This window comes from Meriones unguiculatus, chromosome 3, assembly GCF_030254825.1.
Source record: "Meriones unguiculatus strain TT.TT164.6M chromosome 3, Bangor_MerUng_6.1, whole genome shotgun sequence".
Taxonomy (NCBI): Eukaryota; Metazoa; Chordata; class Mammalia; order Rodentia; family Muridae; genus Meriones; species Meriones unguiculatus.
Genome location: NC_083351.1, coordinates 88,809,576 through 88,810,344, shown reverse-complemented (window position 1 = coordinate 88,810,344; position 769 = coordinate 88,809,576).

The window sequence follows — 769 nt, the reverse complement described above, 5'->3', positions numbered from 1 at the left end:
CCCAGCCCTAACCTAAAGCTAACCCTAACCCTAACCCTAACTTATTCCTAACAGGAACAAGTTTCCAAGGAAAGAACGTAAATGAAAAGCACTACTTTGTAAACTGAATCACATGTGTGTCGCTCACTCAATTAGGAATACAGGGAAACCGAAAAGTGTTATCTCGCACTGTATGGCACAGAAACAAATTTCCAAAGAAAGAACAGAAACGCAAAGCACAACTTTATAAATTAAATGACATACGTGTCGCCTGTTCAATTATTATAACAGGAAAACTGAAAAGTGATATAACGCACTGTACAGCACAGTAACAAGTTTCCAACAAAATAACAGAAACACAAAGCAAAACTTTGTAAACTAATTCACATATGTGTCGCCTGTTCAATTATTATAACAGGAAAACTGAAAAGTGATATAACCCTAACCCTAACACTAAGCCCCTAACCCTAACCCTAACCTTAACCCTAACCCCTAACCCTAACCCTAACCCTTACCGTAACCCTAACCATATCCCTTACCCAGCCCTAACCTAACCCTAACCCGAACTCTAACCCTAACCCTAACCCTAACCCTAACTTGTTCCTAACAGGAAAAAGTTTCCAAGGAAAGAATGTAAATGAAAAGCACCACTTTGTAAACTGAATCACATGTGTGTCACTCGCTCAATTAGGAATACAGGAAAACCGAAAAGTGTTATCTCGCACTGTACGGCACAGAAACAAGTTTCCATCGAAAGAACAGAAACGCAAAGCACAACTTTGTAAATTAA